Source organism: Rhynchophorus ferrugineus, unplaced genomic scaffold, assembly GCF_030347505.1.
Source record: "Rhynchophorus ferrugineus isolate W39M unplaced genomic scaffold, kcgeb_rfMv2 rfM500, whole genome shotgun sequence".
In the NCBI taxonomy this organism is placed as follows: Eukaryota; Metazoa; Arthropoda; class Insecta; order Coleoptera; family Curculionidae; genus Rhynchophorus; species Rhynchophorus ferrugineus.
In genome coordinates, this window is record NW_027473077.1 from 19,953 (window position 1) to 37,500 (window position 17,548).

General features: G+C 40.6%; 3 non-coding genes across 3 annotated transcripts in view; all 3 read left to right on the plus strand.

The window, feature by feature from the left end:
- Window positions 1–14,203: 14,203 nt before the first annotated feature.
- Window positions 14,204–16,192, plus strand: LOC143206010 (small subunit ribosomal RNA). The gene has a single exon (XR_013008053.1). It is a non-coding gene; the product is annotated as a small subunit ribosomal RNA (ribosomal RNA).
- Window positions 16,193–16,900: 708 nt separating this feature from the next.
- Window positions 16,901–17,055, plus strand: LOC143206008 (5.8S ribosomal RNA). The gene has a single exon (XR_013008051.1). It is a non-coding gene; the product is annotated as a 5.8S ribosomal RNA (ribosomal RNA).
- A 419-nt stretch (window positions 17,056–17,474) lies between these two features.
- Window positions 17,475–17,548, plus strand: part of LOC143206006 (large subunit ribosomal RNA) — a 4,098-nt gene continuing 4,024 nt past the window's right edge. Inside the window, exon 1 of the ribosomal RNA XR_013008049.1 lies at window positions 17,475–17,548. This exon is cut by the window's right edge and continues 4,024 nt beyond it. This is a non-coding gene — a ribosomal RNA (large subunit ribosomal RNA).

A 17,548-nucleotide genomic window follows, 5' to 3' on the forward strand; every position in this document is an offset into this window, starting at 1 on the left:
GTCGGCTCTACCAGTTCTGTCAGGGGAACTGGACACGGATAACCTAAAAAATACAAAAAATGTAAATACACCGCTGGTATCTTAATTGGAAGGTGACTAGCAACAAAATAAAATGAAATAAAAGTGGTTAAACAATATCAAAACATATCTACGGCGTCAAATTCACCCTGAAATAATACGAAATATTCATACAAAAGTACAATCTAGTGACACAGATGGTGTCCGACATAACCTCCAAGTGGTGCGAGGGGGTAAAACAAACAAGTCACAGGTCGACAAATCACATAAGATCGGTCTAATCCATAAGAAAACCTAAAAACACAACAATAACAAAATAAAATAAACAAAACGTTTAAACAGAACGAAGACATAACCTCCAATGCGTGTACGTCAATTCTAATGAATGAGAGACGAAAACAATATCCAACGACATAAAGTAGAGAAAGAAATCAGGCGGCGCGCGCCATCTAGCGAGAACCAAGACAATCAAAGAATAGGATTTTCAAATATAGAGAAGCGTAAAATTGTCAAGAATATCATTAAAAATCTTTGAAAATTGTATTATATTATATTCTATTCTATTCTAAATTAATGATATAAATAGAATATGATATAAAATATCCTTAGCTAAGCATCAGAATTCACCCACAGTCGAAACAAAGGAAGAGATATATTCACATCAAGGAAGGCTCTTCGAAACAATCTAACCTAAATTGCAATAACAACAATAAGTAACCTATGATAAATCACTAGATTAACAAACATATACATACATAAACGGCACTCTCACCTAGATTTCAAACTTACTCAAAAATGCTAATTATATAAGGCAATACAGGTCATCACGGATAATCCTCAAAGGAAGTGCACATCCGAGAGGATGTCAAGGGGCAAGTCAGTAACTGTGTATAACCGCAGCAACTCGGAATAAGCGAAAGATTGTTGCATGGAATATATAAACATCTTCAAACTAACATCCGGTCAAATCTCTCAATGTCATTTAGTTGCTCACTAAAAGCAACAATATCATTCAATTACCTTAAAGGTAACCATACGAAGTAACTAATTGGTACCCTATAGTCAATAAATAGACACTTACTGTATAAACTACCCTAATGAAAAGAAATACATGGGTTGACTGTCATGCATGGCCTTCCTACGGAGACAGTCATCGTACCAATGCATCCAAGTGGGGTGTTGGTCCAACAGTAAGGACATGATCATTAAACTAAAAATTCACAATATAGAATTAGTAGGTAGTGAATCGGATCGACAATTATAAATAATAAACGCATATATAGCTGGAGACCACCAAATCCAGTCGCAACAATAAATGACAGTCTATCATAACTCGTCGCACAATTATGTTCCATAGTAATCTCCAAACGATGACACGGCACTAATAGTCGGTCCGAAACGATAAATTAAAGCAACTTTCATCTCATTTTCAATTGATCACATCAAATTCTAAGAACAAATAACATAACCTCATAAATACAGCTGACATGTACCGGTTCGATATACAGAAATCCTAATCTTTGCAAATCCGATCATAACAATTAGGAAATAATTAATGAAATGAATGAGAAATTAGAAAGATACGATATCGATACAATAAAATGGATATTGTTCAATACTCTCATTAAGAAGAGACTGCATGCACGAAGATTCAGAGAAAGGTATTGTCAAAAGTATTGCGATCTATAAAATATCGTCGTAACTCTGTCGTATATCACAAAACCTCTCAAAATTAAAACTTATGCCTGTTATTTTACTACTTAAGCTAAAATAATAAAATTCTCTTTTTCAGCTGTCTTGGTGGTCCTGAAAAGGACCGATATTTGATGATAAAATAGGTTACATTCGTTTTATTTAGTTTTGCTATCTGTCTTTTTAGGTAACAATACAGCTTGGATATTTGGCAGAACGCCGCCCTGGGCTATAGTAACTCCGGATAGGAGTTTGTTCAATTCTTCGTCGTTTCTGATGGCCAATTGCAAATGCCTAGGGATAATCCTGGTTTTCTTGTTATCTCTAGCGGCGTTACCCGCCAATTCGAGAACCTCGGCTGCCAGATATTCCATTACGGCAGCTAAGTAGACGGGAGCACCGGCCCCTACGCGTTCGGCATAATTCCCTTTCCTTAAAAGTCTGTGAATACGACCGACAGGGAATTGTAATCCCGCTCGGTTAGAACGAGACTTCGCCTTTCCCTTCACTTTTCCGCCTTTACCACGTCCGGACATTTTACTATCGATTGCTTCTAGAACTCGCTCGCCTTAGAGTTGAAATCTGTACTAAAACTGTCAACATACTAGCAACGAATTTTGTTCGTAAGCCGAACGCATGATCTCGTACGCGACCAATGAAAGGCTAACTCAGATAATAGGCGGGGCTTAGGAGTGTATTTAAGGAGCCTATAAATTCTAAGGATTCCTGAAATTTGTTTTAGTCTAGTACTTTTCGTGGTTCCTTTAATATCGTAATATTTATTTCGAAATGCCTCCGAAAACAAGCGGTAAGGCGGCCAAAAAGGCCGGTAAGGCTCAGAAAAATATCTCCAAAAGTGACAAGAAAAAGAAACGCAAGAGGAAGGAAAGCTACGCGATCTACATTTACAAAGTTTTAAAGCAAGTTCATCCCGATACGGGTATCTCCAGCAAGGCCATGTCGATCATGAATTCTTTCGTGAACGATATATTCGAAAGGATAGCCGCCGAAGCGTCCCGTCTCGCTCATTACAATAAAAGATCTACTATCACAAGCAGAGAAATCCAAACTGCCGTGCGATTATTGCTGCCCGGTGAATTGGCTAAGCACGCCGTTAGTGAAGGTACCAAAGCCGTCACTAAATATACCAGTTCTAAGTAAACCATAAGCCTTGAATATCATAAAGGAGAAAACGGTTCTTTTCAGAGCCACAATTTAGATAAATAAAAAAAGAAATAATCTTAAAAAAATTAATTTTATATATTATACAGCTGTAGTATCCAATATTGAAATACAAATTTTGTTATCAACAGTATATTATTATTCTTTGGTTATTAGTGATTACATTATTTTTTCTTTAGTTTTTAAAAACAATGCGTATAAGTACACCGACTGTTATTAATTACTAACATGTAGTCGAATATAACTCTGAGATAAAAATCCATAACTCTTTTAGTGGTTTATATAAATATCGATAAAAGAATATTAATTGAATTATCTTCTTTTTCTTTGATTAAATTTAGGTGGTTCTGAAAAGAACCGTTTTTTTTTGTTGCAAAATACGAATATAAGTAGAGTATTATAAATGATAGAAAATAAAGTTTAGGCACGTTCGCCTCTGATACGTCTGGCTAGCTGAATATCCTTGGGCATGATGGTTACTCGCTTTGCATGTATCGCACATAAATTAGTATCCTCAAAAAGGCCAACTAAATAAGCTTCGCTGGCCTCTTGTAAAGCCATTACCGCCGAACTTTGAAAACGTAAATCGGTCTTGAAATCTTGAGCGATTTCGCGAACCAATCGTTGAAAAGGTAATTTCCTAATCAATAATTCGGTGCTCTTTTGATAACGACGAATCTCCCGCAAAGCGACCGTCCCAGGTCGGTAGCGATGTGGTTTCTTAACGCCACCGGTAGCTGGAGCGCTTTTCCTGGCCGCTTTGGTAGCCAATTGTTTCCTAGGAGCTTTACCTCCTGTTGATTTTCGCGCAGTTTGCTTGGTACGAGCCATATTTTTAAAATAGAGGTAATGAGAAAAATTAACAAACGCAAACGACGGCGACCCCTTTCGGACTGATTCGGTCATAAAATCAGAGAGTCCTTTTTATAACATGTTATCTAATCTGATTGGTCCGTTTTGTGCCAGTGGGCGGAACTCAATCCTAAGTCTACAAAACCGGGCTGATTGAATGTAATCGACAACAGTTGTCCGTAGCACTCGTGTTGTGAGCGCGCTACTTATTCGAGATCATTTATTTTTTTTGTATTAGGTTCGATAAAAGATGACCGGCAGAGGTAAAGGTGGTAAAGGTTTGGGAAAAGGAGGAGCCAAGCGGCATCGTAAAGTGCTTCGTGATAATATCCAAGGTATTACGAAGCCCGCCATTAGAAGATTGGCTAGACGAGGCGGCGTAAAACGTATATCTGGTCTGATTTACGAAGAGACCAGAGGTGTTTTAAAAGTGTTTTTGGAAAACGTCATCAGAGATGCCGTTACATATACCGAACACGCCAAAAGAAAAACCGTTACCGCAATGGATGTAGTATACGCCTTGAAACGTCAAGGACGTACATTATACGGGTTTGGAGGTTAAGTCACATTTTATTCGCGAACTAACGTGAAATGTGACCCTCAAAATTAATTTTAGAAAAATTAAACAACGGTTCTTTTCAGAACCACAAATTTATCGATATTTAAAAAACGGAAGCTCTATTAGGATTTAAGGATAATCTTTCAATCATTACAATCATCATAATTTTATTTAAAATAATAATTTAAGTATAACTGGCCCTAATTATTTGAGGGTTTGGATTCCAAAACTCTATACTTAATAAATAGACCGCCCCTTAAATTCATCGTTAATTACATAGATTATATACAAGGCGCGATGTTATAATACGGTTCGATTTTACTAAAGGAGAACCGCTAGAAATAAATCCTTCATATTATTTCGACTTAATTGTTGTTTAATAAAACGATAATTATTGGTATTGGAATGTCTCTTAATTTATCTTACACACCCAAAAAACAATCTTTAAAGTACTTAAACTGTTTATTAGAATATTTTAAATAATTAGTAAGTGCAAGTCATAATATGAGTTTTAATTTTAAGTTCTTTTTTTGTTTTATTATTTTGGTGGTCCTGAAAAGGACCGATAGTTAAAAGGTTTTTGTACGACACAAAAACCCTAAGGCTCATGTAACTTATTTGGTTTTACTATCTGTTTTTTTCGGTAACAATACGGCCTGGATGTTTGGTAGAACGCCGCCCTGGGCTATAGTAACACCGGAGAGGAGTTTGTTCAGTTCTTCGTCATTTCTGATGGCCAATTGTAAATGCCTAGGGATAATCCTTGTTTTCTTGTTGTCTCTAGCGGCGTTACCTGCCAACTCGAGAACTTCGGCCGCCAAATATTCCATTACGGCAGCTAAGTAGACGGGAGCACCGGCCCCTACGCGTTCGGCATAATTTCCTTTCCTTAAAAGCCGGTGAATACGGCCAACAGGAAATTGTAATCCCGCTCGGTTGGAACGAGATTTCGCCTTTCCCTTCACTTTTCCACCCTTACCACGTCCAGACATTGTATTGCTAACTTTTTTAAACTAAAAATAACCGAAAAACTAATGGCGACAACGCTCACGTCCTTTCGACAACGAATGAACAACTGGCAGTGAACTGTCCAGCGAATAGCTTTTATTCGGCAACTTCTCAAAACACTAGTACGTTTCCTACTCGACCAATCAGAGCTTTCTACGACATAACGCCAAGAATGGGCGGAGCTTAGAAGTGTAGCGTCATTTATCAAATAATTAAACGACTATAGGTATATTTCGGTTTAGTCTTTTATCTTTTGCTGTATGGGTAGGTCGCGAATCTCATTCGTTTAAAATGCCACCGAAGACAAGCGGTAAAGCGGCAAAAAAGGCTGGAAAAGCCCAGAAAAACATTTCTAAGAGCGATAAGAAAAAGAAGCGTAGGAGGAAGGAAAGCTATGCGATTTACATATACAAAGTTTTAAAGCAGGTTCATCCCGATACGGGTATCTCCAGCAAGGCCATGTCGATCATGAATTCTTTCGTGAACGATATATTCGAAAGGATAGCCGCCGAAGCGTCGCGTCTCGCCCATTACAATAAGAGATCAACGATCACGAGCAGAGAAATCCAAACCGCCGTTAGGTTATTGTTACCCGGTGAGTTGGCTAAGCACGCCGTTAGCGAAGGTACCAAAGCTGTCACTAAATATACCAGTTCTAAGTAAACGAAATATATTATTTTGAAGGTGATCATAATAATATGAAGGGTGGAAAACGGCTCTTTTCAGAGCCCCAAAATGTTTAAAGAAGAAAAAAAGAAATAAACTATTGTTAAGAAGATAGGATATATACGAAGTCAAATAAATTAAAATATAGTAATCGTTCATAAAAATGTTAAAATATCCAGAAAAAAATATTTTATTTTATATATTCATTCCTTTACGGTAACATAATAACAGTATATGTGATACCCCTTTCTTATCGTGATATAAACTTCAAGTCAATCCAGCAGGTGTTCACACCTTATTACTAAGGATTCCTCAATATTCACAATATATTTGTGAGCATAATATTCTAAATTCAATTCACAAATATTATAACTAAAGCGTCATATAAACGGAAAAAATATCAATGTCTCTTTTTTCTAATAGAAGTTGGTGGTTCTGAGAAGAACCTTTTTTTTTCATATAAATACAAAAAACGACCTTAATATAGGACAGCCGTAGCATTTATGCACGTTCGCCTCTAATGCGTCTGGCTAATTGAATGTCCTTAGGCATGATAGTTACTCGTTTAGCATGGATCGCACACAAATTGGTGTCTTCAAAGAGACCAACCAAATAGGCCTCGCTAGCTTCTTGCAAAGCCATCACTGCCGAACTTTGGAAACGTAAATCGGTCTTGAAATCCTGAGCGATTTCGCGAACCAATCGTTGGAAAGGCAATTTCCTAATCAATAATTCGGTACTCTTCTGATAGCGTCGGATTTCTCTTAGAGCGACCGTACCGGGTCTGTAACGATGCGGTTTTTTAACACCACCGGTAGCGGGAGCGCTTTTCCTGGCTGCTTTAGTAGCCAATTGTTTTCTGGGAGCCTTACCTCCGGTTGATTTTCGAGCAGTTTGCTTGGTACGAGCCATCGTCTAAACGGGTCTGACTTCAAACGTGTAGGAAGAATTACAAGCGCAAGCACCAACGAACTTTTGGAAACTGATCGAAGGTGTCAAAGAAATCTCCCTTTTTAATAATGTGTGAAGATATTCTGATTGGTCCGGCTAGCATCTGTGGGCGGGACCCGATTCGAACTCAACAAAACCCATGGTAGGATTTGAAATTGAAATAGTTACCCGTAGTATTCGAGGTGTACGCTGCACAATTCGATTATAAATTTGCTTTCTTTTAATACTAAATTGAATAAATCATGACGGGCAGAGGTAAAGGTGGTAAAGGTTTGGGAAAAGGAGGCGCTAAGCGGCATCGTAAAGTGCTTCGTGATAATATCCAAGGTATTACGAAACCCGCCATCAGAAGATTGGCTAGGCGGGGTGGAGTTAAACGTATATCCGGTCTAATTTATGAAGAAACCAGAGGTGTATTAAAAGTATTTTTGGAAAACGTTATCAGAGACGCCGTCACTTATACCGAACACGCCAAAAGGAAAACCGTTACTGCCATGGATGTAGTATACGCCCTCAAACGCCAAGGACGAACCCTATACGGATTTGGCGGTTAAATAAAGTATTATATATGCTGACCAATTAAAACAGAACAACGTATCTATTCAACTAAAGAAAACAACGGTTCTTTTCAGAGCCACAAATTTACTAGCATAAAAAAAGAAATTTATTATTCGAAAATGGACTAAGATGACGTTAAATTTTATTAAATATCTGCTCCTTTCATCTAAGATTTACTTGTAAAGTAACAAATATACTGCATTATAATAGACGATCGTAATATAAAAAGATAGATAAAGTTTAAAATAAGATTTCATAATAAATGTTAGGTTAATGACAAGAATGTAAATGATGGTGAACAATCGAATACCGAATCTTCGTTGAAGCTTTAATATAGTTTTCCTTTAGAGAGAAAATACTCCGAGATAAACTTCGCGTCGATGAGCTTGGAGAATCCTTAAGATTTCAAAGAAGGTACGGTAGTTCTACGCACGTATGTATGGAGATCGCGTTCCATGTATTTATTGACTTTAGATAACTATTTATGAAAACAGATTTCAACTAAAGAAGCAAAATATACTATAATATATATGAGCATTGTATCGATACAGAAGGGTTTGACACGATATTCTTATAGACGTCTCGATATCGTTGCTCACCCGATACGTTCGATTGTAACCCAGAGTTCGGATGGTGTTAAGAAACCGTTAAATAAGAAGTATATTAGTATAGGATCGGTTAATTTTCATGTCATTGTTTTCTTACAGTTAATTCGACAACGGTACGTTTCGATATAGATTCGTTTTGGACAACGAACAATCTGTACCGCATCAATTAGGAATAATATGTCTCGTTTCTCCAATAATAGCATTAGATCTGTACGGAATTGCATTTATATCAAAAGACGATATATCGGGGGACGTAGATTTGAAAAGATATATTTTCATAGTTATAACCGAAAGTCTATAACTCGAATGTAAATTGGTAGTTTCGACGGAATCGAGAGCAACGCTTGATTTTGTGCTTCCTTCTAAGACGATAGTCAACGTAAAATTTATTGGTAAAGTTTGCTACTTCTACTACGTTTTATCTTTTAACGCCTCGAACATAAATCGTATGATATTCTAAAGGATTTATGTATTTAATATGAGAAATAAGTAAACGGTTCCAAGCTCGATGAACGTTTCGACGAAGCCGGAATATGGAACGTCGTTCGCGCTCGACCGTTCAGTCCTCCGTTCGGCTCATATCATATAGGGTACGCATTAAATGAGAGCGACCGTCAGACAGTTAAAATACGCGAACGAGAAGCATACGCACGTACGTAACTTTGTCAAACGAATCGTGATTAGAACGTTCTTATAAGAAAATTAAGAAATTATATCAGAATGTCGGACGTCGATATTAGCGGACAAGCGGTTTCTCCTTCGTCGAATCAAGGGAGTGGAGGAAATTCCGCCGCCGTTGTTAACGCATCGTCAACAGGCACACCGGCCGGGTCGAATTCATCTTCGGTGTCGGCTACGGGAGCCGCATCAGCTACAGCCGGTAGCGCAGGTTCGTCTGCAGGAGGGAAGAAAGAAAAATCCACTTCGAGCAAGGCGAAGAGTTCTAAATCGAAAGTTAGTCATCCTCCGATCGCTGATATGGTAACGAGTGCAATTAAAGGATTGAAAGAGAAAGGCGGAACTTCCTTCAGAGCTATTAAAAAATACATAGCGGCCAATTACAAAGTGGATGCTGACAAATTATCGCCCTTTATAAAGAAATATATAAAGACGTGGATCGCTTCGGGTGTTTTGGTACAAACGAAGGGCAAAGGAGCTTCCGGATCATTTAAATTAGCGGCTTCGGCACGTAAAGCAGGAGGTACGACAGCCGCAGGTACGAAGAAAAGAAAAACGGCCACTGCCAAAACCGGACAGAAAAATAAACGAAAACCAGTAGGAGGTGCCGCGACAGCTACGACAGCCGGTGGTAAAAAAGCGTCTGCCAAAAAAACCTCAGAGAAAACGGAAAAAAAGACGACCGCCGCCTCCGCCTCAACTAAGAAAACCACAGCTAAAAGTAAGAAAGGTGAATCTGCAACTTTGGCCGAGAAAAAAGCTTCTGCCAAAAAAGCCGTCGAAAAGAAAACAGGAAAGAAATCTACCGCCGCCACGACTACGTCCGCTTCCAATGCCGCCGCTAATAGTTCATCTTCGAAAGCAGCAAAAAGCAACACGGCCGCAAGATCCCCGAAATCGCCTTCCAAAGCGAAAAAATCTAATAAAGCCGGACCTACGAAAAAGCCCAAGGCGCCTAAACCGAAAAGTGCTAAGACGACGACCTCAACTGTTCGTGTTGCCGCTGGTGAAGGTGCGAAAACTAAAAAACCAGTATCACCAAAGAAAAAGAAATAAAACTATTTCTACTACGTATGACGATATATTAAACAGGCGACACATTTCATCGTCAGATCAAGAAGACACGGAGTTGAAAATTACAAATATCCCGACACTCCTGGACGTGCTACGACTTCCCTAAAAAATACGTTCGTCCAAGACCGTATTTTTTTAATAGAAAAAAAAACGGTTCTTTTCAGAACCACAATATAACTTTATAAAAGAAAGAATATTTATATAATTTATTTATTATCTTATTATTACTTAAATGATTATTTTCTAGATAGAGCCGTAACTAATTAGGGAACCGATCGATCGATACTCTAAAACAGTAATAAAGGAATATTCAGTACAGATCAGATTATTTATAAATTTTCTAGTTAATATTTATTCTTTAATAAGAACGCGTATTCTAACTTCTTTTTTATACGATTTTGTTGGCCCTGAAAAGGACCGATATTAAAGGGCGTATGCAAAACTTTAAACGGTTTGCGTTATCTATTTGGTTTTGCTGTCTGTCTTTTTAGGCAATAATACTGCTTGAATGTTAGGCAAGACGCCGCCCTGGGCAATAGTAACGCCAGATAACAGTTTATTCAATTCCTCGTCGTTTCTGATGGCCAATTGTAAATGCCTAGGGATAATCCTTGTTTTCTTGTTGTCTCTAGCGGCGTTACCCGCCAACTCGAGAACTTCGGCCGCCAGATATTCCATTACGGCAGCTAAGTAAACGGGAGCACCGGCCCCTACGCGTTCGGCATAATTTCCTTTCCTTAGAAGTCGGTGAATACGACCGACAGGAAATTGTAATCCCGCACGATTGGAACGAGACTTCGCCTTTCCCTTCACTTTTCCGCCTTTACCACGTCCGGACATGTTAATCTCGATCGTTGTTAGATACTGCTCACCTTTAAATCAAAAACGGTACTGGAAATTTCTTACAGATCGGCCTGGAATTTTGTCCGCGAGCCAAACTCGTTATATCATACGCGACCAATCAGACTCTAACTCGGGCTATGGGCGGGGCTTAGAAGTGTTCCTTCGAATGTTATAAGTTCTAGAATTAAAGGCATTTTTTTAGTTAAGTACTCTTTGAGGTACGTGAGACGTCGGGATTTTTATTTCGAAATGCCACCGAAGACAAGCGGTAAGGCGGCCAAGAAAGCCGGAAAAGCCCAGAAAAATATCTCTAAGAGCGACAAGAAAAAGAAGCGCAGGAGGAAGGAAAGCTATGCGATTTACATATACAAAGTTTTAAAGCAGGTTCATCCCGATACGGGTATCTCCAGCAAGGCCATGTCGATCATGAATTCTTTCGTGAACGATATATTCGAAAGGATAGCCGCCGAAGCGTCGCGTCTCGCCCATTACAATAAGAGATCAACGATCACGAGCAGAGAAATCCAAACCGCCGTTAGGTTATTGTTACCCGGTGAGTTGGCTAAGCACGCCGTTAGCGAAGGTACCAAAGCAGTCACCAAATATACCAGTTCTAAGTAAATTAATTCACATACCTATGTGTGTTTCAATATACTACTTACCTGCAAAATCGGTTCTTTTCAGAACCACAATTGGATATACATTTTAAAAAATGAAATGTTAAACAGTAGCTGACATTTTATAAAAACAGAATTTTCAGATATATATATATATATTGTAGTTATTGTATTGAATTATATTATATCATTATAATCTGTTATATAGTAAGTATATAGAATAAGTTTTGTAAAAATGGTACGGCCCGAGATTGTTATTTAAAAATAAGGTAAAGTATTTCTGGAGTGACTTCGAAAATATGTGTATTCATTTTTATTACGTTTATGACTATATGATAATTAATTTATTTTTCCTAACTGTGGCTAATTGTGGATTGTGGCTAATTTCTACACGATAAGTATTAATCACGGGAACGTCTCGAAATGAACAAATAGGAACTGTAATTAATCAAGAATTTAGAATGGAACTATCGTCCTAATATAATGAGGATCGTCAAAGAGAAGATACTTTTTTTTTCGTTTACTAGGTTGACCTTGCTTGGGGACAGTGGAACTCAGTGGAAAATCGCTGATGGTGGGTGAGGAGGATAGGCCTGTGGTCAGAATCGATATCTTGGAGTACTTGCAGGTCAGAGGCTTGATTCGAATTTTGATAGATAAAAAAGTCAATTATTGTCGGTCGATTGGAGGAGTAGTGAGTTGGTTCGCTTGGAGCAATAAGCCCAAGTTCCAACTCATCTATTATCCCGGCCGATAGTAATTCTTCCAATAGCTGTGTGGTTGATGGCGTTGAAAATGGCCTGAAAATCTCCTTGGTCATCTGAATATGTTCCGAAGAGTATTTCGCCAATGGAGATCGGGTTCGTGTTCTAGTGGAATCCAGACCAGCCAGACGACTGTTATCTTGAGTTCCCCGTACATGAGTGGGGGGAGGAATTGGTCTTTTGGGTTTGGTTGTTTTTGGAGTAGGTCGGCACTTGCATCCCGAGTAATTTGCGGTGTATGGTTCTCAACAGTTGGTGCATTTCGGCGGGGAATTTCTGTCTTTGGGACTTGACGTAGGCCGGAGTGGCTTTACAGTTGGCCGATGAATGACCGTAGAATTGGCAGTTAAAACGTTGAACGCGCCTGCCGTTGCCGCGCTGGGCTTGGACTTTTACCACCTGATTCATTAGGCGGTCGACCGCGAAGATACGGCGTTCCTCTCGAGGAACCGACCAACATGGATTGGATTGAAACCGAGCTTCATGAGCGCGGTTCGGACTTCGAGTTACCATTACGTCGAGAGAGAAATATAATATATTAGCTGACCCCGCAGACACTCCGTACCCTGTACTCAATGGATAAATAAAGGATTCATTCTATCAAATTCTTCGTTCAAATCACTTTCGAATCATCCTTAGGAACATTCTGATATCGGAAAACCTTATCCGTAGTCGATAAACGATATCTAACGGATGAATTATAGAAAATGGCCAATAAGCGGCAAATATCCGATCGTAAGGGTGCACCATCGTTTCGGCGAATCATTCTTTTGGAATCTTACGTTCTACAAGCAAAACATTTATTCATAGGTATATACCGATAATAACGAACGGGCCGACGTAACAACCTAAAATGTCCTGAAATACGTGAGAACAGTTTTACTCCGATCGCCGTATCGATATGTGACAGTATCCATCCTATGAAGGATCTTTACATTCTACTAGCATAATTTTATGGATCGGAATTTTCCGACTTTTAAAGAACGTGATCGGCAGTCTAGAAACGGCCTGAGGACGTATTAACACGAGAGGTTAAAATTATTGCTTTAGAAGTTCACGTTGTCTAAAGCTAAAGTTTATTCATCGGAACATTCCGATAATAACGAGAACGGGCAGACGTAAAAACGAAAAATTTGCGCAACGTCCGTATAAACGATCTGTTCTAAAACACCCATACATTTCCGATAGCTGGCGAGAGACCCGCGCTTAAATCGTGTGCGCTTCTACGTGGGGCGATACGAGAGACGGATACGACGGGTCGGGTCGACCGGCGCTGTGACACTTTTACCGAGTGGCTTTTGATCAGCGAAGGTGGTATTACATATTATATGTTAATATATAAGATCCGAACCGTATTTTTTTATTTATCTAAATAAAAAGCGTATTTCGTCGTGTTATTATATATTCGTAACGCTCTCGCGATTTTGTATCGTCGTTTCGTTGTTCTTCCTGGTCGGTTTTTTTCGATATATCGGGAAGCGTACGACGACGACGACGGTATCACTGCGAGATCGCGAATTCGGCGGGAACATTCGGCTTCGTTAGAAGAAGATGATCCACGATTCATATGCGATTGGAATTATTATTTTTATGGACGTATCGGTTTTTCATCGGAACGTTCATAAAACAGCAACACATTTTGCGATAGCTCTCTGCTCTCCGAGCGAGAATAAAATAAAAAATCACGAAACGTTTCTCGTACGAGGTTTCCTTGTCGCTTTATATATTTCTATCTAGCGAAGGGTTCGGAGAGAATGTTTTTCGAGGTCTTATAAACGCCGAACGATATTTTGCGGCATCCAATTTTCGACGTAGTCGACGATCGTCGTCGATAATCGAGATAATTGGGTGCCTAGTCGATCGGTTGTGTATAAAAAAAACAAAAGATGTGTCTAAGATGATGATATCGTTTTGTTTTATTAGACAACTAATATTAAAATGTAAGAGCGTGGCGCCTCGGACCGGTTTTTCCGTCGTCTAGGCGCGCTATCATGCACCTCCTTTTTATTAGTCGTCGATATATATTATATATCGTCGTCTTACGCACACGTTTCTTTATAAGTCAAACTTATAAAATAAACTGTGTCTGTATTTGTTTTATCTGCTTCGTGTCGATAAAATAATAAGAACAGTTCCCTGGTTGATCCTGCCAGTAGTCATATGCTTGTCTCAAAGATTAAGCCATGCATGTCTCAGTACATACCGAATTAAGGTGAAACCGCGAAAGGCTCATTAAATCAGTTATGGTTCCTTAGATCGTACCCACAATTACTTGGATAACTGTGGTAATTCTAGAGCTAATACATGCAAACAGAGCTCCGACCAGAGATGGAAGGAGTGCTTTTATTAGATCAAAACCAATCGGTTTCGGGTTCGCGCTCGTCATCGTACAACTTGGTGACTCTGAATAACTTTAAGCTGATCGCACGGTCTCGCACCGGCGACACATCTTTCAAATGTCTGCCTTATCAACTGTCGATGGTAGGTTCTGCGCCTACCATGGTCGTAACGGGTAACGGGGAATCAGGGTTCGATTCCGGAGAGGGAGCCTGAGAAACGGCTACCACATCCAAGGAAGGCAGCAGGCGCGCAAATTACCCACTCCCGGCACGGGGAGGTAGTGACGAAAAATAACGATACGGGACTCATCCGAGGCCCCGTAATCGGAATGAGTACACTCTAAACCCTTTAACGAGGATCAATTGGAGGGCCAGTCTGGTGCCAGCAGCCGCGGTAATTCCAGCTCCAATAGCGTATATTAAAGTTGTTGCGGTTAAAAAGCTCGTAGTCGAATTTGTGTCTCGCGCCGCCGGTTCATCGTTCGCGGTGTTAACTGGCGTGTTTTTCGCGAGACGTCCTGCCGGTGGGCTTAGTCGTGTCGCGTCGCCGTCGCGCGTGCGTTTCGGCGTGCGTGTTGTGCGCGTCGTGGTTACGACGGCCCAACTCAATCCTGCCGCGGTGCTCTTTACTGAGTGTCGAGGTGGGCCGGCACGTTTACTTTGAACAAATTAGAGTGCTCAAAGCAGGCTAAAATTTCGCCTGAATACTGTATGCATGGAATAATGGAATAGGACCTCGGTTCTATTTTGTTGGTTTTCGGAACCCCGAGGTAATGATTAATAGGAACGGATGGGGGCATTCGTATTGCGACGTTAGAGGTGAAATTCTTGGATCGTCGCAAGACGAACAGAAGCGAAAGCATTTGCCAAAAACGCTTTCATTGATCAAGAACGAAAGTTAGAGGTTCGAAGGCGATCAGATACCGCCCTAGTTCTAACCTTAAACGATGCCAGCTAGCGATCCGTCGACGTTCCCTAATATGACTCGACGGGCAGCTTCCGGGAAACCAAAGCTTTTGGGTTCCGGGGGAAGTATGGTTGCAAAGCTGAAACTTAAAGGAATTGACGGAAGGGCACCACCAGGAGTGGAGCCTGCGGCTTAATTTGACTCAACACGGGAAACCTCACCAGGCCCGGACACCGGAAGGATTGACAGATTGAGAGCTCTTTCTTGATTCGGTGGGTGGTGGTGCATGGCCGTTCTTAGTTGGTGGAGCGATTTGTCTGGTTAATTCCGATAACGAACGAGACTCTAGCCTGCTAACTAGGCGCTTTTTGACATCCTAAAGGCCCGCCGGCCGCGTTGCTTTCGGGTTTCGCGGTTCGTGCGCGGTTTTTACTGTCGGCGTACAAACTATTCTTCTTAGAGGGACAGGCGGCTTCTAGCCGCACGAGATTGAGCAATAACAGGTCTGTGATGCCCTTAGATGTTCTGGGCCGCACGCGCGCTACACTGAAGGAATCAGCGTGTCTTCCCTGGCCGAGCGGCCCGGGTAACCCGCTGAACCTCCTTCGTGCTAGGGATTGGGGCTTGCAATTGTTCCCCATGAACGAGGAATTCCCAGTAAGCGCGAGTCATAAGCTCGCGTTGATTACGTCCCTGCCCTTTGTACACACCGCCCGTCGCTACTACCGATTGAATGATTTAGTGAGGTCTTCGGATCGACACGCGATGGCGTTTCGGCGTCGTCGATGTGTAGGAAAAGATGACCAAACTTGATCATTTAGAGGAAGTAAAAGTCGTAACAAGGTTTCCGTAGGTGAACCTGCGGAAGGATCATTACAGTGTGTTGTTATGCCTATATATATATAATAGGTAAACGTACAAGTCTGTAAAAATCATTGTCGAACGTTAAAGAGCCATCTACGAAGTTCGGAAGTTCCGATCGAATTTCGACGTCGTCAACGTAGCTGTTTTCGGGTACCTATAATATATGGTTTTAAAAGATGTACGCCCGAAAGCGGAGATATATACGATGAAGATGTTGTTATATAGGACGACGAGTAATAATCGTCGGCCTACGACGGATTTCGTTATAAATGGACAAATCGAGCGCAAAATAAAACGATTTTGCCAATTATATTTCTAATCGACGTTTCGATCCTCATATCGACGAACATATACGATGATCGGTAATGTGATTAGTTTACGAAAATCTTATCACCCTTCGTTTGTTTCATTCCAAAAGGGTGAGATTTAGTTTACGAAAATATTGCCAAACTATGATCAGCGTATGCTCTTTTGTTGTCGTACGAGGTGAGACGACGAAAATTTACAACGAACGTCACCATTTCGAGTAGTCTGTCTCCGCTCCTCTCGTTGTGTGTAGTGGAGAAGACGAAAATAAACCGTAAGAGCGTTTTAAAGTCGACGGCGGCTGCGAAAGGGGCGCAAGCGCTGTCTATGACGTGAGCGCGCGTCGTCGTCGTCGTCGTCGTCTTATAATAGAAACGTTTCGATATGCGTTTAAAACCTAACTTAAAAAAAGATTACCCTAAACGGTGGATCACTTGGCTCGTGGGTCGATGAAGAACGCAGCTAATTGCGCGTCAACTTGTGAACTGCAGGACACATGAACATCGACATTTCGAACGCACATTGCGGTCCTGGGATCTCATACCCGGACCACTCCTGGCTGAGGGTCGTATCTCATTTCAAGACTGCTCGGATTTTCTTTGATCTTCGCGATCGACGAGAAATGTCTGAGCGTGCTGAGCGTATAAGCGCGATTCGATCGCGACGTTCTAAAACGTGACAGCGGACCCGTACGTGTGACCTAACTCTCTCGTACGGGTCGTACGAATATGAAAGGGATGAGACGTGTTTAAAACGGTCGTTCGCACGTTTTTGTGATAAACGTAGCGCGCACCATTAATACGATCGTCGTATCCGATAAAATTAGTTTTTAATCGACGTCGGATCGTAGGTGCGTTGTCTCTCGAATACGAGGGAGAAAACACCGTTTTTCGACGGCGCGTCTTTTCCATTCTAAACTTTTATATTTCGTATTGGCTCCTAATCTTCATTATTATGATGATTACGAGCGCCACGCATATTAAACTAGCGACCTCAGAGCAGGTGAGACTACCCGCTGAATTTAAGCATATTACTAAGCGGAGGAAAAGAAACTAACTAGGA